General features: G+C 38.9%; 1 protein-coding gene across 2 annotated transcripts in view; it reads right to left on the bottom strand.

The window, feature by feature from the left end:
• Window positions 1–25,254, bottom strand: part of ankrd11 (ankyrin repeat domain 11) — a 197,166-nt gene that overhangs the window by 132,092 nt on the left and 39,820 nt on the right. Inside the window, exon 3 of one of the 2 annotated variants that reach the window (XM_078544457.1) lies at window positions 12,442–12,532. The exons of the other annotated variant lie outside the window; for it this stretch is intronic. The gene's annotated coding sequence lies outside the window, so the exon portion shown is untranslated. The remainder of the gene's footprint in view (window positions 1–12,441; window positions 12,533–25,254) is intronic. 2 annotated transcript variants of the gene reach the window in all.

Genomic DNA, 25,254 nt, shown 5'->3' with positions numbered 1-25,254 from the left:
ATGCTGCCATTCATTTTAACCACAATACTACTCAATTTTTGCTCTTAAATCTACTTCCAAACATGTACATTTTCCTTCCAAAAGCCCTCAGAACAAGCCTTCTACAAACTCAAAGTATATACAAAGTATAATATAATGTAGAATTAAACACACCAATTCACAGCAGGAGGGCTATGAGTTTTATAAAAAATTTATTCCATACTTAATTTCTAGTGCAGTGTACAAAATGTTAACACAATTTTCCAAAAATCCACAGCTGATGCTTACATGCAGCCTGTCAAGGTCATCCAGCCTCAATGTGAAGCACTGCAGTCAATGGGGGAGGGGAAAGCTTCACTTAGAAACAAGAGCTTGCTCTCATCAGTAATTTATCATGACAAACTGGGTGGAACATGCTCTTACAGCAAATAGCTTTGGTCTGGGCATGGGTATGGAAAGAAAAATAATCCATGAAAATAACACACAATGTGTCCATCCTCTATGTATTGCTAAACATAAAGTAGGAATATCCCCTCATTGGACCTGGTTGCAAGTCACAAGCAGAAGTAAAGCAAGGCATGCCCTATCACCAATAAATAGAAAACTTCCACGCCACTATCCCTCTGTGAAAAATGAGTTAACCATGTGGCTTGCTTTGTCACGTCAACAAAACTGGATGGGAAGGAAAAAACAAAGAAATTCGGACATATGGGAATTATGGGGAACAACAGACAAAAATGATGAGTGGGATCACAAAAGCAGTGGGAAGGATGCAGGAAATGTCTGATATTTTTATGGTTGTAAAAAAAAAAAAGGCCAGACATTTATGAAAGTATCAACGGATGTGAAATGCTTTAGAAAGCAATTACATACAAACCAATTTTCTAGAATTGATGACCAATTTAATGAAAGCAGTCTTATAATGAAAAAACAACATTGGGTTAATAAAGGTGGCCCAACTGATGTGTACATGACTTCCAGAAAACGTTTGATAAACTGCCACAAAAATCGATCATTGAGCAAGATTGAAGTCCATGGGTTTAAAATGGGTGTTGGAAGCAAGCATATGCAATTGGTTAAGAAACAAAGCAGAGAGGAATGGCTGTTTTTTTAAATGGAGGAAACTATATAGTGGTAATCCTAGGGATCAGTATTGGGGCCACAGTTCTTTTTGATATACACCAATGGCCTGCTACTGGGTATAGGGGGCAGTGTCAAAGTTTTCAATTACACAATGTTTAGAAATATAGTGAACAACGAACGGGGCATTAACATACAGATGGCAGATTAAATTTAATTCTTAAAAGCGTGAAGTGATACATTTTGGCAGCAAGAAGGAGTATTATAAATTTAATGGTACACAAAACTTGTCCTGCCACCTTCAAAGATGAGAAGGCTGTTAAAAAAGCTAGAAACAGGACTTTGGACTACAAAAGCAAGGGAGTCATGTTAAGTCTTTATATATCACTGGTCACACCTTGGTTTTGAGTATTGTGCCCAATTTTGGGCAGCACACTTTAAGAAAGAAGTCAAACCCTGAAGAGGATGGAGAGGAGATTTACTAGAATGGTACCAGGGCTGAAGGACTTCAGCTATGTGGAGACACACAATTGTTCTCCTTGGAGAAGAGACAATTAGAAGAGAAAATTTGACAGATGCATTCAAAATCATGAATGGATTTGATAGAATTTGATGAGAAACTGTTTCCATTTGCAGAAGGGCTGATAACCAGAGAACACAAATTTACAGTAAATGGCAAAAGAACAAGATGACCCAAGGGAAAATAATTTGTGCAATGAGTTAGGATCTGGAATGCCCTGCCTAAAAAGGTAGTTGAAGCATATTCAATAGCAACTTCGAAAAAATGAACTGGTTCCAGTGCAGACAACTGGGGAACACCTTTGTAAACTGTAAATCGCAAAAATAACTGTTCCTCACTATTCTTTGTCCATTTGCCAATTTCATATCCACACTGTCACTATCCTTTCACATCATGGGCTTTAATTCTGCTAACAGATCTATTCTGTGGTACTTTGTTAAATATCTTTTGCAATGTCCATAAACATAACTTCAACTCTGTTACTTCACCACAGAATTCAATTAAGTTAGTTAAATACAATCCATCTTTCACAAATCTGTGCTTTAATTTATTAGCCCATATTATTCCAAATGACAATTTTGTCCTGGATTATTACCTCAAAGCTTTACCACGTCTGATGTTAGCCTGACCAGTATGCAATTACTGAATTTGATCCTCCCTTTCGAAAAGACGACACAGGGGTGTAACATTCACAATTCCCAGGTCCTCTGCCACTACCTATCCGAGAAGGATAGGAAAGTTGAAGCCATAATTTCGACAATTACTTCCCTCAGTAACCTAGGATGCATCCTTTCCGAACCAAGTGACTTTTCTAGCTCGAGCACTGCCAACCTTTACAATACCTGCTCTTTATCTTTTTATCCTAACCAATATCATTACCACCTGCTCCCTTAGCGCTACATTAGAGAGGAGAATGCTGCCAGTGAAGGCAGATATAAAGTACTCATTTAGTACCTCAGCCATTCTTTATGCTTCCACAAGATGATATCCATTTTGACCCCACCCTCCTTTTGACTACCCTTTTACTGTTTATTATACATTTCGAAAATACTTTTGGGTTCCCTTTTGTGAGCTAATTTATTCTCATACTCTCTCTTTGCCCCTCTTATTTCCTTTTAAGATCTCCTTTGTATTTTCTGCATTCAGCTGAAGGCTAGGTATCTATAAAATTTAATCAAGTCAAATTCCTAAAATGCAATCTTTTTACACCAAGAGTTGGGATTTTACCTAACTTTGACTAGATTGTAGAACACTGCAGTCAGTGTGTCAGCCAGCATGTTGGTGTTGGGTGTGTCAATGTAGTGTTCACAGATAGATCATAGAACCATAGAAGAGTTACGGCCCAGAAAGAGGCCATTCAGCCCCATCGTGCCTGCACTGGCCGAAAGAGAAAAAAATAATTTAAAAAGCCGCCCTTTCTAAACCCATCTTGCAGCACCTGGTCTGTAGCCTCGCAGGTTACAGCACTTCAGATGCTGATGCAGGTACCTTATAAAAGAGTCGAGGGTTTCTGGGGTATTATAATAATTATTAATAATTAAATTTAATTTTAATTTAATAATCATCATACTTGGGTTTGTGCCCTCAGTCCTCAACTTTTCAATTTTAAGATATCAGGAACGGGGAAACATTAAGCAGGAACTAGATTTGTGCCTACAAGGAAAATATTGAGGAAGAGCCATTCCCATGATTCTCTTGCACACCTCCGAACAGCTATGTTAAAAAATAGCATTGGCAAAGCCCTGAGAGATCAGCTGCCCTTTTAGCTAATGATCTCCGAATCTTCTTTTCAAAAAAATGTGTGCTGCAACAGAAAACAAATGAATCAAAAAATAGAAAATACAGGACACAAAGTCTAACCACAGACGAAAAGAAATCTTATGACCTGGTGGAGACTTATCATTTCCTCCAATTTCTTGATTTTCTGTCTCCCACAATGACTTACTCTTTCCCCGCACACTCTTCTTGATGTCTCAGTTTTTCCTTAGATACTGATTTTTTTTATAAAGAAAACATTATCTGCTTTCTCTTCATCACTCCTTTTCCAATTTTTTGCTTTCGAGTCTCTTCTCACATTTTGTCTCACCGCTTTTGCACCTTATGCTTCCTCCATGGTTGAGGTGAGGAGTGGCAGGTCTCATCAAGAAACAACTGGAGCAGTTTAGCTTTTGGACTGCTGGGCACTAAAGGGCTGCTGACTGTAAAGGTTTATTTTACAGCCAGCAGTGCTTCTGTAAGGTCAATTGTTTTTGCACTTGTTTTCTTGTGCTTGGCACACCAACGGCTTTGACATGGATCATATCCTCCAAGCTTATCAACCGCTTTAAGTCAGTGGAGCCTGAGCTCCCACAACAGGGAGCACCTGCCAGTTGGACAGTAGTTGAATGAAGGTATCCTGAATCCCAAGCCCAGTGTAAGACATCGTCTAAGAAAAAAAAAGATGCTGAGTCTGAAAAGCATTCCAAGATTGAACAGCATTACTTTTATGCAGCAATTTTTCCAGTTACTCTGGTTCCTTCTTTGGACAGAAGCTGATGTCCTGTTTGAGCTCTCAAGGAATCCTCATGGATCCTAATATGAAAATCTATGTTCCTTGGGGAGTACTGGTTTAGAAACTGCATTATAAATACCAGGTGTTGATGGGGCCAACATTCAATTACAAGTAAAAAAAAAGATTGAACAACCCCACGCAAAACATTCCTTATTACTTCTGCTTCTTTCATCATCCCATCCAAATGATGAATAAAAGCACATAAAAGCGGGAAATCATGCACACAAAACACATTCCAAAATTAAACAAATAGTTCTATGCAGCTGTACAAAATGCAGCTGGATTATGGTTTATCAGTACAGCTGTTCAAAATAGCTTTGCATTCGTAACTGACACTCAAGAACATCACTGATGTTTAAACAACTTTCATCAGGTATCATAACCCAAAATGGGTGAAAATCCAACACTACAGCATATCAATGTGGAAAACAGTTGTTAAAAATTAATTTTGAACTAGCAATTTGTTTGCCGAAAACTCAGGACTTTCAGTTCACTGTTTGTATACACTTACTGCAGTAATAAAGCAAATGCCAGAATAGATTTAAGTCATTCTCTGCACTATGAAAGGCTATATTTCCACCTTGTAAATCAATAGTACTTTTCATGCCAATGCTCTTCAAATTGTGAACACCATCACCAAACCGCTGGTAAAAATCAAAAGATTACTTCTCTAAAAGGGTAAAATACATGCAATGTAATTGACATGTAATCATGAATTGTTACATGATATTACCTATGCACTTAGCTGAAAATTTGATCACCCCTTATCATTGATTTTCAGGGTCTGAAATTGCTAGTTAGAAGCAGCCTAGAAGCATACTCTGTTATTCTGAATTCTGTTCAGTGACATCATGAATGGGATGGACTTTCAGTAACACTTCACATTTATGCCATCATTACAACAGAATTTACTGATGTCAAATTGGCAGGAATTTTCAAACAATGTCTGTTGTGCAACCATGTGTTCCCAGGTTGCTTCCAACAAACAATTCTAAATTATAGTACAAGAATTGACAGCAATATGGGAGGAAGTGTACATATCTCCTATTGTAACATCACATTTCAGATTAAAACAATTTGCCTCAAGTTAAACAATGTGTGTAACTTTATCATCAGACAATCGGCAACAAACCCACCCCCCACCATCCCCCACAAACAAACATCCAATATTGTTAGTAGGCTCACTTGTGCATTAGTAACAATATGCTGCAGGAGAAGTCGTATATATTTATGGCAATAAGTTTCCATGTTATGTGATACATTTCCTCCAATGTTTAATTCATCACTATAGGCACCACTACCGAGGACAGACTTGTAAATCTGGGTGACAGGTTTACAACTAGCATTATTCCTCCCTAAAATTGTATAGTTCAAAATGTTTTCACCAGCGTTTCAATATTTTTCACAGTCAAGTGGACTTCAGTACAAAAGATTCACATACTTACAATTCCACTAGGATTTCAGAGAAGTGTAAGAAAAATACTAATGTTGGGTGGTTGGAGGAGGCAAGGAACTCAAAAGCGAGACCAATTAAAAAGTATCCAAAATGAAACAATAAAACTCAGCTTCAGGTTTGGAGAAGCAGAACTCGTCTACAGTCATGCTACATGTAGAGATTCTGAATTTTAAAATTACTTAGTTGGTAAACCTTTACAAAAGTTATTTCCACCAACTTCGGACAAATATAGTCCCTATGCTAAAGTTGAGATGTAAAATGTGATAAAAAGCAAATCAGACTGGTGCCACTTTGTAATCAGGTATAGACTATGCACTTATTATAATATTAACTAACCTGATCTAAAGTGTGTTTTAATCACAAATTGAAGTCCAATGCATGGTATGAAGAAAGAATGGGTGACTGGGTCATATCCATAATTCCCTAATCGCAGCACACAATTGTGGAAAGAATAAGTGGAGGAAAAAGTGAAGGCTATTATAGAATGGTGGAAGGATAGCAACATTGAGAGAACCTTGAATAAAAACAAAAGTAAGCCATTCAACCTTTCAAGCCTGTTGCATTATTTTACTGGTTCTTTAGCCATTCTGTTCCTGGACTATAGTACACTTCTTCGCCACCTCTAGATCTTTTGGTGGCCTCCAACTTCACCAGTGTCTCACAGCCCTACAGCCGATTCTACATACCTCCTGGATCTTCATTCCCCCAGAAATACCTCCAACAGTGCATCCTCCATTATTCTACTTTCAAACAGCTTCTGGACTTCATTCGCCAAACTTGGCTAACAGTTCACTGATGCTCTATGCTGACATTGCCCATGTTCGCTTTATATCACCACAGGAACTCTGACTATAATTCTGGACTCCCTTCCTTTGTCTCCTTTTTATTCCGGTAAAAAGCCAGTTACAAAGTTGCTATGTAACCAGGTCTATGAACTTGAGTTTACCCTTCATCCATATATTTGGCTGCTGCTCTGACCCATCATTTCTATTTCCAATTTGTTCTAGTTTTGATTTTTCTAAAACTTTTCTCCCTACCCTCCTATACCCCTTGCTCCTGTCATCATGCCACCTTTCATTTCTCCTCTCCGAAATCCCTGCCCCCAACGCTTCAGTGCTCCTCAACCTCAGCAGATGCTGAGGAACAATACCACATCTTTTGATTTAACACTTTACAGCCATCCAGACTCAACATTTGATGATTTCAGATCCTAACCTCGGCTTCATTTATTTTTGGATGGCAGTTGTTGATCAGTATCTATTTCCATTTGGATCTCTTTTAGACTCATCTTTTGTTTCTTTTCCTGTCCAGTATTATTTCCTCTTGCCTTGCACTTTTGTTTTGGAATTTAATCTCTCCTGCCCTTCCACTCCATCACAGACCTTTTGTTCTTTCCACCCCTCCTGCCACTGTACTTGTTTAAAACCTGTTAACATCGCCAGCTTTTTCCACTTCTGACAAAAGGTCAGTGACCTGAAACATTCACTATTTCTCACCACAGATGCTGCCTGACTGCTGAGTATTTCCAGCAATGATAACATCAGAATTAAAAATCTTTGTAAGACCTCTTAGTTGGCGATTTTAAGGGCTGATATTTCATGCAGAAATTGAGAATTTTTAAGCAAAACATAAACAAATACTTTCTCTTCCTCCATCTTCCTCCTCTTCCCAAACGCCTACCACCAATAAAATGGTTGCTCAGCCCGAAGCTAACATAAATCAGACAGCTCCTAGCATATTGCTGGTTTGCAAAGCAAACTTATACCATCGTCTTAACACAGTATATTAGTACTTTTGTTTAACTATTTACCCCATTAACATCTCAATCGATCACAAGTGGACCTATATTTATGTATCCACATTACCATAGCTAACTAGATTTTCCCCAAATCAATCTTTAATCCTTTATGTCCTCATAGAAAAAACAATACTGTACTAATATTTGGTTTCTGGACTTTAGAATCTTTTTTAATATATCTAACAGATACAAAACTAAGAAAAAGGATAGGTAAAAACCAGCTGGACCATCAAGCCTACATATGCTGGCATGCCATAACTTCCATAAATTTGCCCCAACAATCTGCTGGGGGACATAAAAATTTCAGAAAAAGCAGCTTTAAATTAATTTAGGAAAAAACTCCAGGCAACCTCTCCTGCCCCCTAGGATAATTAAACAAGTTCCACAGTAGCATACCCCAAATGATCCACTTATCTTCTATATGTGGACATGTTGGCCATGCTTAGGAACTCAACAAGCATGTTACTGAACGAGCCAGCAACTTACTCCAGAGATTGACGGCCCTTTGGAAAGGAGCATTCAACATTGTTGTCCATTTACATAACTTATACTTGCATCCATGGTCCTCTCTAACCTAACTCAAATAACCTACCATTTAGCCATTGTCTAATCCCTTCATTACATTAAACTCAAGTCCAGGCTTCTGTAAAGTAAAAAGTCCCTGCTCTCCAAGCCAATCGAGCCAAGGCTCTTTAATTTAGGCCATCCTCAGCCATTTCCAGGGTTTCTATAGCACTACTTAAGTGAAGGGGCCAAAATTAGGCAGTATGCAGATGTGGCATGAACAAAGCCTTATGCAGAAACATAATAGCATTTATTGCTCTGGTGATATATTCTAAGGCTATCTTCTTTGCAATTGTCTTATAGCACTGGTTGCAGGCCAGGAGTTGTGCACTTACCCAAGTCTTCCTTGAGTTCAGCAGTCTTGAGCATACAACCTGGCATGGTATACATATACTTAAGAGTTGCACCTAGTCAAGTGCATTATGCTACATTTATCAATATTCAAATATATCTGTTAAATACAGAATTACACCCTTGTCAATCTAGATCTTCTAAAGCGCAAACTGCAAAATTTTTCAATGAAATTTCATTTTTATTTTGCTAAGTATGCATATGTGGGAGTGGGGGTAAGTATTGAGTCAACGCCAGTAGCTTTTGTTTTTTTGTGTTCAACAAACTTAAAATATATTAGACTCAGAGAAAGATAACATCATTCCTTATTGTAATTGTTTTCATTTTTTCAAAAAGCAAGTTGAACTTTAAGCGGACAGTCTCTAATTGTTTCTGATTATCACCTGTTATGTCGACCATTAGAAAATATAAAACATACTATGTCCTGCTAGCAATTAGGATCTTCCTTTGATTCATCATTTTCTCCAAATAAACAAAAACAAATTACTAACCGTACAGGTGTTAATTAATTTTTTTGTGCAATTCAATCAATCATAAATTCAATGTGTACACAAAGATCCTTTCAAAAGTCACATGTAAGCATAAACACATATAGGACTCCTCCCTGTAAATCCATGCAGGCTCATGCCCTGCCTTCCTCTCACTTCTCACATACCCTAGCCAAAATCCTCAATGTAGCAAACCTTATCTCTGGCTTCCATAGTTCTCCGTCCAGTGACATCAAAGACTTTGCTGCCAGCCTCTAGGATCTCCAAACTTCAGGATCATTCCCCAATACAAAAACCACGGCTGCCCCCACAGTGCAGCCCCAGTGCATGAAAGAACATTTCCCCGCCCCTGTATTGCTTAAGTACTAGATATCAACCTCAAAGGTTTGCATTTTTCATACCATCTTACGCTTGCTCAGCATTAAAAATGGCAAGGGATAAAAATTATTATACATTCCTTCGGCTATATAAGGCTATGCATTTGCTATTCTCAAAGAAAAGCGGGCAACTATAACATTAAATCCCCAAAACACAGAATCCCAGAATTTGATTTAATCCCAATGCTCCCTTATCCCAGTAGTGCCCAAATGCTCCCAAAGCCTAGGAATTTCCTCCCCAATCCCATCAAATCTCAGGACATGCCCAGTGTTCCAAGGACATCAGGATCACTCCCTCCCCACCACACAAATTAGTACTATCTCTCCCAAAACCCCAACCCAGTAATGTTCCAGAACTACATGTTACATGGGTGCTATTTATTTTGCGAGTTAACTGTTGAACAATATATCCCTTTGTAGAAGCCAGCAATGCTTTTGTTCTGAACAGAGCAGACAGGAGCTCTCGTCTATTGGCAGCCAAAAAATATGGCTGTCTCCAAAGATAGTAAACCAAGATTTGCTGGTATTGCCAATATTTCTGGTACCAAAGCTGCTAAGAGAAGTCAATTTTTAGTATGTTATCTCCTCCAGCACCAACAGTGCCAAAATGAATTGTTGGTATGCCATCTATGAATACAGCTTTAATGAACCCCTTTACAAGAAGCTCCCTTAATAATCAAGCCAGGTAGTTTTTTTATTAACTTAGTACAGAAAACATGGTAATCAAATTTAGCGGTTATTACATATATTGAGGTCTTAAAAGCTGTGCTTTGATCATCTAGCTTTGACTGCAAGAAAGAAATCATATATCATGCACTAAGATTGAGACCATCAAATCAGCTGCTTCTGCAGTGTTCTTCCCTTCCACTAACCCAATGGGCCAAACTTACCCAAAAATTCCCCCTGGCCCTGATCTCTCATTTTTAAGTTTCTGTCCTATCTCCCCTAATGCCCTCCTCAGCTAATCTTGTGAATGAGATCCGCCTCCTTCTCCCTCAACCCTTTTCCCACTAAACTGCTCACGATCCCACTTCCCCTCCTGGCCCCCACGTCAGGAGATATTGCTAACGGTTCACTCTCTTCAGCTGTTGTCCCCCTCTCATTTAAATCTGCTGACATCACCCCTCTCTTCACAAAAAAACACCTACCCCTGACTCCACCATCCTTGCAAACTATCACCTCATCTCTAATCTCCCTTTCTTCCCCAAGTCCTTTGAATGTGTTGTCACCTCCCAAATCCATGCCCTTCCTTGAACTCCATGTTTGAATCTCTCCAATCAGGTTTCTGGTCAGCTACAGTACCAAGACAGCTCTTACCAAAGTGACATACAATGCAACTGGACAAAGATAAACTTTGGGACTGCTCTCACCTATTTCCATTCCTATCCATCTAGTGGCATCCAGTGTATCACTTGTGATGGCTTCTCTACCTGTTACCACACCCTGAACTCAGATATCCTTCAAGGATCTATCCTTGGCCCCTCCTATTTCTTATCTACATGATGCCCTTCTGAGACAGCATTCTAAGGCAGAATGTTAATTTTCACACGTATGCTGACAGCATCCAGCTCTGCCTCACCACCACCTCTCTCAATTCCTCCATTGTTGCTAAACTATCAGACTGTTTATCCCAACATCCAGTACTGGAAGAACAGAAATTTCCTCCAATATTAGGAAAACTGAAGCCACTGTTTCACTCCCCATTCTAAACTCGGGATATGAATAATGGAAGTTTTATTTATATCATAGGTCCTCCAGATTTGAGCTGGTTTATCAGTTTATAATGTAACATTGGTTTTTAAATATGTATTTTTAAAAATCAATGCTTTATTTGAACTACACAGGTTCTTCAGATACTTTTGCTCCAGGGGGTGGGGTGGGAAGAAATGAAAAAAAAGATTTCATTGATGATTTACACATGTATTTGTCTTTCCTTCAACTGTCACTTTTCTCTGAAGATGGCTTGAAGATTTTCTGAAGAAGTGTCTTGGCAGACACAGTTCCATGGATTACTGATAACGGATAGCTGTTCCAAATGGCAATTCTTCATTTCTGAACCAAGTCAATTAGTGGGCTATTGGATCAGAACACATCATTGCCAAGACCAACCCTCTTGTAAATCAATATTCACAAGAATGCAATTTGTAACATGGGTCACTGAGTGACAGCTATTCTCCCAAAAAATGCAGAAAGCAACTGTGGTATTCAAACTGCTACTTCAGCTGACAAACAAATGTAGCTTGTCTGGTTATTGAATTTCTGTGTAGCTTAGTGCTACATCAAAGTGTACCTTTACCTACCAAGTCAACTAGTGGTGCTAAAGAATATACCTTAAAAGCTTCAAATTTTAAAAAAAAAATTGTACTTATATGGTATTTCTTCATGTCTCTCCCAGATTTCTCATTGTACTTCAGTTATTGAACGAAGGTAATAAAAGCTGCAAACAATAAATACTGGCACAAATGCAAAGAGTGAAGCCATTTTGATTATAAATAAGGCACTGCTCCAGTCGATTGGTTTTTGATGGTTGTGGTTGAGGGGTGAACGTTGACCAGGAGAACATTTTACACTACTTCAAATTATGGCAAGAGATCTTGCAAATTGACCTAAACACCTAGGCACGACCTCAATTTAACATGCCATCTGAAACAGCAGCTCAGACAACACAGCACTCCCTCAGTGTTACATTATGTGAACTTTGAAATCTGCATCTAAAACTGAAATAAAAACTTGTTCTTAAGTTTTCTTGACCAGTTCTCTTTCAATGGGTTTCAATTGGGTGTTACTATTAAGACAGCACAGTGAAACCGATCATGGCGAAAGAACATAAGATATCAGAACACTGTGGTCATATGGAAATTTATAATCATTATACCTAACAAGTTCTCAATACAGCCATAATTTCAGTTAGGAATGCAATTTTCTGATTCTGCAACACATTCTCAAAACAAATTGATATAAGTTGAAAAATTGACTTCCTATTGAGTTAAACCTTGCATGTACAATAAATGATATTGCCCACATCAATAAAGTTTGGTCACACCCACGCATGTTCCTAATATTCAACAGCTGTTAATGTAATAAAAGCTGGAAACATCCAATAAAAGCTGCAAACATGCAACGGTTTTCATCAAACTGAGAGAGTGTACTGGGAGAGGGAACGAAGGAGGATTAAAAGCATACATCAATGAAGATTTCTTAATATTTTGCTTTTACCTATATAGGCAATGAACCATAATATTGGAAGTTTGTAGCTGTTCTGTGACAGGTCACTTACCATATATACTCGAATAATAGTCGATCTTTTGTAAAAGTTGACCCCTGATCTTTGGCCAAAAAATCCTTAATTTTCCAAGTATAAGTCGACCCTAGTTTTTGAGGGACAGGAAAACGTGTTTTTTTTCATGTTTTTTGGTGTACAACGTGACATTAAAATAATGTAAACACAGGTTACTACCGGTAATTATAATTTCCTGATGTTATAGTCATATTACCAAAACTATTAGATTAGTTACACTTTAATCACAATATCCTCTGGTACCATGCTCCACGTTACGTCTTATAAAACAAAGAGATGAGAAATACCATCAGTTATGAATCCATTCAGAGACGGGACATCAGCTACATAACAGGCACTACCAGTGTTGCCTGGTCGGAAACGGTATTTCTGCCAATACCGCCCTCAAAGCCAGCCAACGCTATGATAAATTTTCTAACAATATGGCATCAAGCCTAAGAATAAGCATGCAGAGGAAAACCGAGCAGGTGGCCAGAGTAAGAAAATTAAGTTTAAAAATACGTAATGAAAATCACCAGAATGGACTCTCAGTTTCCTGCAGATCAATCAGCATCTTTGCCTTAAAACAAGCAAAATTATTAGGCTTTGCAGACTTCAAAGCCAGCCCTGGATGGTGTACTGTAACAGAAGACGAAGATTTCACAGAATCTTCCAAAACTTGAACATCGCTGGACTATTAACCCAGAGACCCAGGGTAATGCTCTGTGGACCTGGGTTTGAATCCCACCACAGCAGATGGTGAAATTTGAATTCAATAAAAAAATCTGGAATTAAAAGTCTAATGACCATGAAATCATTGTTGATTGTAATAAAAACCCATCTGGTTCACTAATGTCCTTCAGGGAAGGAAATCTGCCTTACCTGGTCTGGCCTACATGTGACTCCAGGACCATAGCAATGTGGTTGACTCATAAATGCCCTCTGAACTGGCCTAGCAAGCCATTCAGTTCTCAAGGGCAATTAGGGATGGGTAATAAATGCTGGCCTAGCCCATGAACGAATTTTTTATAAAAACTGGATATGCATTGGGCTGTATTGGGAACATGAATGAAACTCCCATGAATTTTGATATGCCAGCCAGTCAAACAGCGAGCAATGTTGGAAAGAAAATCATGTTAGTGAAAACGACCAGTCACGAAGAGTAGATGCACTGCTTTGCTGTTGTGTATGTTGGAAAGAACAAAGCTTAAGCCAATGGTGATATTCAAAAGAAAACCCATCCCAAAACAGTAAATCCCAAAAGAAGTAGTCATCCACTTTCACAGTAAAGGATGGATGGATGAAAGTGGCTTTAAAATGTGACTGAGGAAAATTCGGAGTTTCTGGCCAGGAGGATTACATAAATAAAAACGTCTTCTCATCTGGGAGATGTTCAGGTCACACCTTGTCAATTACGCTGAAGTTGTTTGTAAAACAGTGACATTGCAGTGATTCCTGGTGGGCTAACCAGCCTTGTTCAACCACTATGTCTCTCTAAGGAAGCCCTTCAAGAACATCAAGAGAAAGAAAGTGGAATGACTGGGTGATTAGAGGAGAGAAGACATTCACCAAGGGAGGCAGCATATGGGCTCCGACATTAGCAACCTGTGTGAATGGGCTGTTGAGGCCTGGGGTGAAATCACAACAGGAGCCTTGTCAAGTCATTCAAGAAACGTTGGATATCCAATGCACTTGGCAGGACAGAAAATGTTTATTTGTGGAATGACATAGCCGATGACGGCATCGTTGCTGATGGTGATGGTATTGATGATCCATATGATGATGTAATTCAAGAATCAGGTTGGGACCAGTTATTTGGTGAAGGGGAGGGGGTAATTTTTATTGATCTTAGTACACATTCAGTGCTAAGTAGAATTCCTTTCTGTACTATGATATGAACTGAATAAAATTGTATAAATTTGTATATGGCTTTTGTTTTGATAAATCTAGGGGGCGGAGTTGGCAGGAACAGTCTCTGACCTGGCAACTCTGCAATCAGCTTATGTACTGCCATAAACAGTTAGGCAGCAAGACAACAGGAGAGGATGGCATTACAATTAACCTAAATTAAAGTGTGAGATAAATCTTTATTTGTAGATTTAAAAGTGCAATATGTTGATTCAGTGTGGTTTTGCCCTTGACGTACCAAAGAAGAAACCAATGCTAAGGCTACCACTGCTTAGCCCACTGAAAGCATAGCATAGTTTACCAGTAATTGGTAAATATTTTTCATGTTTTTTTAAGATAACAGTTGTTCAACACATATGGATTTCAGCTCCTTGAAAAGGCAACCCTTGTGTAGAAATTTGCTCTAAAATAAGACTTTTACATGAGCATATACAGCAAATATTAGCTTTGCCCCTAATGAAAGTGGAAAGAAGTTCTCCATTACTACTCAGGTTGAACACTCATGGGACCAGGTTGTAATATCATTCAAACTTCATCTTTATAGTCTTAGCATAAAAATAGCTTTCAGCAAATACATGTGATTTTATCTTAATATTTAAACCAAGAGCTCAAGGTAAATTTAGTAGGAGCAAACCCACTAGAAAGTTATTTGGCTAGTTTGCCCTTCACATCAGGTGATAAAGGAAATAAAAATAAAATTAGCAAGCATTGCATTATATTAACTTTACACATCTGTTTCCAATGCAAAGTGTGCCAATAAAGCTAATCTATTTTTAATATATTAAATGCCATATATAAATTATCTACTTATTGCTTTTGATGGGATTTTGCTGCGTGCAATTTGCTGGCCACGTTTCCTACGTCACAATAACAGCGCTTCAAATATTGGTCATAACACAATTTGGCACAGAGATCATGAACGGCTCCTTATAAATGCAATTTATTTCCTTCTACAATTTTTAAATGAAGAGAGCTCTTGAAATTTATTTCAATTCAGTTCCCGGTTTGCAGCACAGGATATTCTGGCACTAAGCTGAGAGCTGCATATTAGTTACTTTAAATACACAAAGCGCTTTAAATAACTATTTTGCCAGCTCAATCCAGGAGATCCAATTATCTGAGGAGAGGAGACAATTCATGAAGACTGACTTACATTTTGCGATCCCCTTTGAACTCTCCCACCCTCCCCAAAATTATCATGCCCAATAGTGCCACTTCTGGAATTTTCTTTCACGAGCTGCCTTATTCGATCACACAAATCCTTTCAAGCAAAATGCTGTAGATGTTGGAATTCTGAAACAAAGATAGAAAACTTTGGAAGCACTGAGCCAGTCAGGCAGCAGCAAGTAAGTGGACTTTCCGTGTTCAGGATCTTTCACTGGAACTGCTTTGACAAAATCAAAAATGACAACTTACAGCATCTGTCATGAGAATTGGCATAACCTAACTGTCAAATTCTCTTCATAAAAGGGAAATTAGAAAATTCTGGAAACTCAAAAGGTCCCCTTGTCAGAGATCATTCACATAAGAAAAGTTAGCTCATCTGCTCTCTCCACAGATGCTTACTAAGGTTTTCCAGCATTTTCTGTTGTTTTATATTCCAGGATCTGCATTTGTTTTGCTTTTTGTTCCATTTTTAAAAGTACACCTGGATTTTGCTTCAACCTTTTGTGGAAGAGTATTTCATTCCATGAGAAACCTTTTTTCCCTAATCATACCTACAACGCTTTCATTTGATTATCTTAAATTTGAGCCTACTTGCTACCATGTCAATAATTTTGTCCACTTACTTAACTATATCCTCTTGCAGGCTTTTTGCATCCTCCTCAACATGCTTTCTTTTCCATCTTGGTATTGTCAGCAAATTTGGCTACAATAGTCAGTCCCTTCATCCAAGTCATTAATATAGATTGTAAATAGTTGAGGCCATAGTAGTGATCCCTGTGGCACTCTACTAGTTACAGTTTGTTATGATTGTTGCAGTTGGTACAGCTGAGTTATTTAAAAATCCCAGAGGAAACTTTAAACAACTGTCAAAACTTTTAATTTTAAGTGTTATGTTTGAGATGCGACTCTAAATTCAGGAATCAGGCCACTAATTCTCAAGGCTTTACATTAAACTAAATGAAATATTTTATTAATTTACACAGGTTAAAAGTACATGGCTACAAATTACTACCACCATAACTTTTAACTAATTCCCAAACTAATCTCCATTAAGGCAACAGCAACCCATAGACCTAACCAGACACCAGGCAAAGCATTTTCACCTTATGAATTAGAAATGATGTCCTTTCATTTTGATTACTGTGGAGAGGGTTGGAGGCTTACAGCTGCCTTTTGATCTCACATTGCCTTTGCTCTGCACACCCGAAAACTACTGAAGTTACACCTACCAGCCCCATTGAATGTTAATTTTCATTGTATCAACAACCTCTGAACGAAACCTCTCTAACAATAAAACCTCTTTCATAGTGCCAACTTTATACATTGCTTGGTAGCTGCTAGAAAGGCATCAGTTCTCACACCATTTCTTGAATGCTCTATTCAAAAAATGCAAATACACTCTACCTCTCTGTTTACATCTTAAACTAGTACATATCAAAGCACCCAGACTAGCTGACTTTAATCCAATTAAGACACAGCCGCAGACTAAACCTCTATTTTTAGAAGAAAAATATTTTCCAAAATATTATATACATTAATAGCTTCATGACACAGTTGCTATCCTGAAAATGACCCATTTATCCTGACTCTGTTTCCTATTACTTAGCCAGTCCTCTATCCATGCTAATATATCACCCCAACACCGTAAGCTTTTATCTTGTGCAGCAACCTTTTATGTTGCACCGTATCAAATGCCTTCTGGAAAATCCAAATACATTACATCTATTGGTTCCCCTTTATCCACCCTGCTTGTTAATACTCAAAGAACTCTTTAAAAAAAACTGTCAAACACTATTTCTCTTTCCCAAAACTATGTTGTCTCAGCCTTCATTGTGATTTTCTCAACGTCCTCAATAATGGATTCTAGCATTTTCTCAATAACAGACAGTAGGCCAACTGGGCTATAGTGTCCTACTTTCTGTCTCCCTCCTTTCTTGAACAGAGGTATTAAACATAGAAGCATAGAAAATAGAAGTAAGTCATTTGGCCCTTCGAGTCTGCTCCGCCTTTCAACATGATCATGACTGATCCTCTATCTCAACACCATACTCTAGCTCTCTCCCCATGCCCCTTAACGCCTTTAGAGTCCAGAAATCTATTTCCTTCTTAAAATATAATCAGTGACTTGGCCTCTAAAGCCCTCTGTGGTAGAGAATTCCACAGGTTCACCACTTATGAGTAAATACGTTTTTCTTCATCTCAATCCTAAATGGCCGACCTCATATCCTGAGATTGTGACCCCTTGTTCCAGACCCCCACAGCCAGAAGAAACAATCCTTGCATCCAGTGTGTCCAGCCCTGTCAGAATTGTATACATTTCAATGAAATCCCCTCTCATTCTTCTAAACTCCAGTGAATACAAGTCTAAATCGGCCCAATGCCTCCTCATACAACAATCCTGCCATCCCAGGGATCAGTCTAGTGAACCATCGCAGCACTTCCTCTATGGCAAGTATATCCTCTCTGAGGAAAGGAGACCAAAACTGCACATAATGCTCCAGGTGTGGTCTCACCAAGACCCTATGTAACTGCAGTAAGGCATTCTTGCTCCTGTATTCAAGTCCTCTTGCCATGAAGGCTAATACGCCTTCTTAACTGCTTGCTGCATCTGCATACTTGCTTTCAGTGATTGGTGTACAAGGACACCCAAGTCCCTTTGTACATCAACACTTCCCAATCTATTACCATTTAAATAATGCTGTGCCATTCTGTTTTTCCTACCAAGTGGATAACTTCACACTTATCCACGTCATACTGCATCTGCCATGTATTTGCCCATTCACTCAACTTGTCTAAATCACATTGAAGTCCCCTTAACATCCTCCTCACCAATTACATTCCCAACTAGCTTTGTGCCATCAACGAACTTGGAAATACTACGTTTGGTTCCCTCATCCAAATCAGTCATATATGTTGTGAATAGCTGGGGCCCAACCACTGATCCCTGCGGTATCCCACTAGTCACGACCTGCCATTCCAAAAAAGACCTATTTATTCCTACTGTTTCCTATCTGCTAACCAATTCTAAATCCATGCCAATATATTAGCCCCAATCCATGTACTTTAATTTTGTACACGAACCCTTTATCAAAAGTTTTCTGAAATTCCAAATACACCACATCCACTGGTTCTCCCTTATCTATCCTGCTAGTTACATCCTCAAAAAACTCCTGTAGATTTGTCAAATATGATTTCCCTTTTATAAATCCATATTGACTTTGTCTAATCTCATTGATATTTTCTAAGTGCCCTGTTATCACATCCTTTATAATAGACTCTAGCATTTTCCCTACCACTGATGTTAGGCTAACCAGTCTGTAATTCCCTGTTTTTCCCTCCCTCCTTATTTAAATAGTGGGGTTGCATTTGCCACCCTCCAATCTGCTGGGACTGTTCCAGAATTTTGGAAGATGACAACCAACATAATCACTATTTCCACGGGCACCTCCCAATACCATTTGATGTGGATTATCGGGCCCTGGAGATTTATCAGCTTTCAGTCTCATTAATTTCTCCAGCACTGTTTTTTCAGTAATACTAATTTCCTTCAATTCCTCCTTCTCACTAAACCTTCGATTCCCTAGTATTTCTGGGAAGTTACATGAAGACAGAACTAAAGTAGTTGTTTAATTGCCCTGCCATTTCCTTGTTTTCTATTATTAATTCTCCCGTTTCACCAATTATTTTTCTTCCTGCACACTGGTAGAAGTTTTTACAGTCCTCTTTTATTTTCCTTGCAAGTTTACTCTCATACTCTATTTTTCCCCCTCTTAATCAATCTCTTGGTCCTCCATTGCTGAATTCTAAACTGCTCCCAATCCTGAGGCTTGCCACTTTTTCTAGCAACTCTTTGGCTCCTCTTTGGATCTAATACTATCCTTAATTTCTTTTGTTAGCCATGGTTGGGCCACTTTTCCAGGTGTGTTTTTGCACCAGAAAGGCGTATATAACAGTTGTATTTGAGTGCTGTCTTAGGCTGCATTTGAGTGTTTCAGCTGGAGATTGGTGAGTGAGTGAGTTTTAAGAGTCAATTTAATTTAAGGGTTAGTTTCTATCCACAGTCTAGTCTCTCTTTAATTAAGCAATTAAAAAGTTGCTCTTTGGGTTGGGAGAAAGCAAGTTTTAATCCAGCTTTAAAACAGGGTTCATTCAGGCTCTGCTTGCAGCTAGTTAATTGGATAACTGCCTTAAACAGGTTTTCAGAAGCTAGATTCAGGGATCATAAAAGCAGACCATCTACAGTGCTGTCTTGGGCTGCATTTGAGTGCTCCAGTTGGAGTTTGGTGAAGAGGGAAGGTAATGCTTTCACTTTCTACCTTTCCTCAGAAAGAAGAGCAGCAGCCTTGAAAAGTAGGGCTTGGTGAGTATTTCTACTGCCCTTAATATTCTCTAAACCAGAGGAAGTAAAAGCAAAGGCAATAATTTAAGAGCAAGTCATGGCAGGGCAGCTTGGTAAAGTGGAATGCGTTTCCCGTGCAATGTGGGAAGAAGGGACAATTCCAGTGTCTATGGTGACCACATGTGCAGGAAGTGTCTCCAGCTGTAGCTACTTGAAATCTGCATTTCAGGTCTGGAACAGTGGCTGGAGTCACTGTGGAGCATCCGCAGGGCTTAGATATTTGTGGATAGCACATACAGTGAGGTGGTCACACTGCAGGTAAACAGCGCGCAGGCAGAAAGGGAATGGGTGACTGCCAGACAGAGTAATGGCACTAGGCAGGTAGTGCAGGGCTCCCCTGGGTCCATCTCCCTCTCCAACAGATTATCCATTTTGGATACTGCTAGGGATGATAGTTTCTCAGGGGAATGCAGCGAAAGCAAAGTCCATGGCATCACGAGTGGCTCAGCCCGGGGTGGGGGGAGAAATCTAGATGTAGAATCAGTCTGGGTGGAGCTAAGAAGCAACAAGGAGTGGCAAACATTTGTGGAAATTGTCTATAGGCCTCCAAACATTAGTGGTAAGGTAGGGGACGGTATTAAACAGGAAATTAGAGATGCATGTAACAAGGGTGCTCCAGTCATCATGGGGGACTTTAATCTACATATAGACTGGGCAAACCAAATTAGCAATAATACTGTGGTGGATAAATGCCTGGAGTGTGTACAAGATGGTTCCTCGATGTACTGGTCTAAAAAACCAACTAAGGAACAGGCTATCCTAGATTTGGTTTTCTGCAATGAGAAGTGGTTAATTAATAATCTTGTTGCGCGGGGGTCCTTTAGGGAACAGTGACCATAACATGATACAATTCTTCCTTAGGTTGGAAAGTGAAGTAGTCCAATCAAAACTAGGGTCCTAAATCTAAACAAAGGAAACTACGAGGGTGTGAGGTGTGAGTTGGCCAAGATAGATTGGGGAACTTCATTAAAAAGGCATAACAGTGGATAGGTAATGGTTAATATTTAAGGAACAGATGTATGTATTGCAACAACAGTTTTTCTAATCCACTAAGACCTTTCCAGATTCTAGGGAATTTTGAAAGGTTACAACCAATGCATCCAATATCTCAGCAGCCACCTCTTTTAAGACCGTAGGATGCAGGCCATCAAGTTCAGGAGACTTGTGAGCCTTAAGTTTCATTAGCATGCTCATTATCTTGTCCTCTATTGATAGCGATTATTTTAAGTCCCTCCCACCCTTTTACCTCTTGATTTTCCACTATTCTTGGGATGCTTCTTGTGTTTTCTACCGTGAAGACGAATACAAAATATTTGTTCAAAGCCTCTGCCATTTTTTTATTTCTTATTATTAATCCCCCAGTCTGACCTTCTAAGGCGACAATGCTCACTTGAGCTACACTTTTGCTTCTTATATACTTATAGAAACTTCTACTGTCTGCTTTTATACTTCTTGCTAGTTTTCTTTCCTACTCCAATTTATCCCTGTTTTAAGGCATCCTTTTCTGATTTCTAAAACTTTCCCAATCTTCTGGCCGACCACTAATCTTTGCAGTATTGTACACCTTTTCTTTCAATTTGATACCACCCTTAACTTTCTTAGTTAGCCACAGATGGTACATCCTTCTGTTAGAGTCTTGCTTCCTCAATGGACTATAGCTTTGAGGACAGTTACGAAATATCTCCCTAAATGTCTGCCACTGCTTCTCTATCATCTTGCCTTTTAGCCTATTTACTCAGTCCACTTTAGCCAACTCTGCCTTCATACCTCTAATTGCCTTTACTTAAGCTTAAAGCACCAGTTATAGGCCTACATTTCTTAATATGCAAAACCATCATGTTATGATCATTCTTGGTGAGAGGATCTTTTACTATGAGGTCTTTAATTAATTCAATACACATTATCAGGTCCAAAATAGCTTGTTCCCACGAAATTCCAGAATGTATTATTCGAGAAACTGTCCCGCATATACTATGAGTTCATCCTCCAGGCTACCTTTGCCAAGTTGATTGGTCCAATCAATGTGAAAATTAAAGTCACCCATGGTTATTGCAATACCTTTGTTGCAACCCCCCATTATTTTTTGATGTATACTTTTGTCCTGCTGTGTAGCTACTGTTAGGGGGCTTGTAAACTCCTCCCACCAGTGACTTCTTTCCTTTGCTATTTATCTCGACCAAAACTGATTCTACCTCTTGATCTTCGGGACCAAGATCATTTCTCTCAATTGTACTGATTTCACCTTTCATTAACAGAGCTAGCCCATCTCCTTTTGCTTTCCTCCAGTCCTTCCAAAATGTCAAATACCTCAAATATTTAGGTTCCAGCCTTGATCACCTTGCAACGTCTCTGTAATAGCCATCGTATCATTCAGTTATTTCTATTTTTCAATTACAAACAATTAATTTATCTTATGAATGGTGCAAGCATTCAGATAAATAGCCCTTAATTCTGTCTCTTTACTGTTTCAGCCTGCTCTGATCTTATTTTTGCACTTCATGGCACTAACCAATGACGAAGCCAGCATTCAGGATTAATTACATATTTCCCAGAGGCAGAATTTAAACAACTGATAATTACAAATACAAGATCTAAGTCACAAAATATCTCTATTTTTAATCCTTTTCTGTATCTCAAATTGCTGCATTGTTGGATATACAATATTTTATTGGGAGTTACCGCCTTCACATCCAATGGTCTGCTGCGATTCGGATGCTCTGAATAGCTTTCTCAACCAGCACAGGCACAATAGGCCAAATGGCCTCTTCTGTGCCATAAACTTTCTATGTTTCTAGGGTATTATACCGACACATTACATAAGTCAAAGTGCATTTTAGATGTCATAATATGGTGAGTTTGTCAAAAGGGAGGGAAATATTACGGTTGTGGCTGTGGTCAACTGAAATAATTTTAATACTTTGAGAATAAAATGGCAAACCGAAAGCACAATGAAAAAAACTGGCTAACACTCAGAATAGGCTACACCCCTAACAGATGAATGGAGAAATAGGGGCTCTTCAGAAAATCTACCATGCTCAGCAGCCATAGCGAGCTTAGACCTTTAAATTCAAGTCTCAAGACACTCCTTTCTACAAAGAAGAAAAAAATTAAACTGACATTACAATCTTCAGTCATCAGAGAAAATGTATGAAACTCCCTTTTACCCTGTAGCTCATACATTCCCATGCTGATCCCAATTCTCCCAAGATCGCCTTGCATTTCACTCTGTTCTATACCTTAGTTATTACCTTCAATTGCCAGTATTCAGTGCTGCTTCTACTTCAGCCAAAGAATGTGTACAGCTTGAACAGAAGATGGAATTGACCCAGCCTCCACAGTTCACTGAAGGAGCTTTACCAATCACTGCAAGGCCAGTGTCATATCAGAATATCTTTACATAGTCTTGAGATCGATCCAGCAACCAATATTCATTCCATCCCTGATTTCCCTCATTGGAACACAAGAAATAAGCACCAAATCTCAGCATTAGAAATTAATAGTGGCAGCTGGACAGGTTTGGTAATGGAAGACAGGCAGATAAGAAAGGACATTAGTGCCACATATTCATCACCATACCTTTCCATAGTTTCCTCCTAAAAAGCAATATTGACTTCTATTCCACTACTGGAGGTCAATTATTTACTTTAAACAGCAAATATCCTCACCTATGTTCTATTACAGAGCACAAATATTCCATTCAGTAAAAGGTTGAAAAACCTACTTTCCATACAAATCGATTACTTCAAACACAGATTCCAAAGAATGAAGCACTGCTCTCCCATAGCCACTGTACCACCCAAAACAGCATCAAGACAAATAATTTAAAAAAACACCCAATGCATTATAATAAAGAACGTGGTAAATAGATTATGTCACAGTAAAAATAAATAAAGGAGTTACATCAAGTTTCATATTTTTCAGAGCTCATTGCTATTCAAGCTCCTTGAAGGAGTACATCTGCAGGCTTGCATGTTTTTTAAAAAGGCATTGAATAAATACAAGCCTGTTGAGTAATTTTTCTTCAGATTAAGTCAACTTGGAAGGCCATGGCACCTACTGGATATATGAAAGGAAAGAAAATGTTTAGAAACCAAAAATGAAAAGAGACAGTGTAAAGAATTGTGTGTGGTTTTGAGTTACAGGTTTTCTATCATTTTCGTATGCCAGTAACATTTTGGGGAACTGGTGGCCAAGTAATAGAGCTATTCAAAAAAAGATTAAACAGCTGACAATAACCATACTCAAGACATATCCATCAGCTAATCTTCTGTCATTTTTCTTTATTAATTTGTGGGATGTGAGCATCGCTGGCAAGGCCAGTGTTTATTGCCCATCCCCAACTGCACTTGTTACTGGACTAGTGATCCAGAGGCCAAGACTAATGCTCTGGGGACAAGTCCAAGTCCTACCACAGCAGCTGGGGGATTTAAATTCAATTAATGAATAGAGATCCAGAATAAAAAGCTGGTGTCAGTAATGATCACGAAACTACTGGACTGCCATTAAAAAAAAATCCATTTGGTTCAGTAATGTCCTTCAGGAAAATAGATTTGCCATCCTGACCCAGTGTCACCTACCTGCAACTCCAGGCTTACTGCAATGTAGTTACTCTTAGCTGCTCTCTGAAATAGCCTAACAAGCCACTAGTTGTATCAAACGACTACAGAAACGTTAAGTAAATATTCCTGGTTAGGCCCAATCCTACGAGCACAACGGGTTTCCAAAAGTGGAACCAATGTGGTACACAAACAAGCTGGGTAATGCCCTGAGAATCATTCATATTGACACAAGACCTCATGAAGTCTCATAGCTTTAAGTTAAACAAAACCAAGGAAATCTTCTGCTACCCACCGATTTCACCCACCCGCCAGCAACTAATCAGTGCTCCTCCACTTGAAGGAAGCAAGGGCGCACAACATTCTCAGCAGCTAGCTTTCATGTGCACCATGGCAATGAACTGTACCATTAATGACCGAGTTGGCCATCATCCTATAGGACATAATTGCCAGACTGGAACTACTGCAGGAATAAGTGGACCAACATGAAGGAGTAACCTACTTTAATGTGTGTTCACCAACCGGTCACAGACGCATCTATCCATGCTAACATCAATAAAAAGTGACCACTAAAAAGTGCTAAAGCATCAAAATCGCACCTGCACGGTAAAGGGGCATCCTACATTGTGTGCCGTGGTTGCTTGAAGGTTCAGTATGAGCAGCCCAAAACTGGGAATCCATGGGCCATCAACAGCAGAGTTGTATACCAGCACAATCTGTAACCCTACGGTTCACCACATCCCTTATACCCCCACCATTGCCAAGCCACAAGATAAAGCCAGG

This window comes from Cetorhinus maximus, chromosome 6, assembly GCF_964194155.1.
Source record: "Cetorhinus maximus chromosome 6, sCetMax3.hap1.1, whole genome shotgun sequence".
NCBI lineage: Eukaryota > Metazoa > Chordata > Chondrichthyes > Lamniformes > Cetorhinidae > Cetorhinus > Cetorhinus maximus.
Note: the sequence above shows the minus strand (reverse complement) of the source record. Positions and strands in the feature narration are given on the sequence as shown.